The sequence below is a fragment of the Orycteropus afer genome, unplaced genomic scaffold (assembly GCF_000298275.1).
Source record: "Orycteropus afer afer isolate SDZICR_OR568_19922 unplaced genomic scaffold, OryAfe1.0 scaffold00075, whole genome shotgun sequence".
Classification (NCBI taxonomy): Eukaryota; Metazoa; Chordata; class Mammalia; order Tubulidentata; family Orycteropodidae; genus Orycteropus; species Orycteropus afer.
Window position 1 is genome coordinate 8,113,307 of NW_006921662.1, and position 655 is coordinate 8,113,961.

The window sequence follows — 655 nt, forward strand, 5'->3', positions numbered from 1 at the left end:
ACAATCCAATTTAAAAATGGGCAAGAAGACATGAACAGACACTTCACCACAGAAGATATTCAGGCAGCCAACAAACACATGAAGAAATGTTCAAATCATTCACCATCAGAGAGATGCAAATCAAAACAACAATGAAATACCATCTCACCTCAGCATTAATAACAAAGTTTAACAAGACAGAAAATAACAAATGCTGGTGAGGATGTGGAGAGATTGGAACTCTCATACACTGCTGGTAGGACTGTAAAATGATCCAAGCACTGTGGAAAGCAGTATGGTGATTCCTTAAAAAGTTGGAAATAGAAATACCATTTGATCCAACTAATCCCACTACTAGGTATAGATCTGAAAGAAGTGAGAGGCAAGACACAAACGTATACATGCAGACCCATGTTCATTGCAGCACTATTCACAATAGCAAAGAGATGGAAACAATCTAAGTGCCCATCAACCAAGAAATGGATAAACAAACTGTGGTACATACACACAGTGGAATACTATGCAACCCTAAAGAATAATGTAGAATCTGCAAAACATCGCATAATGTAGATGAACTTGGAGGACATTATGCTGAGTGAAATAAGTCAATGACAGAAGGACAAATACTGTATTAGTCCACTATTGTAAAAATACTTCCTAGATAGACTGAAATATA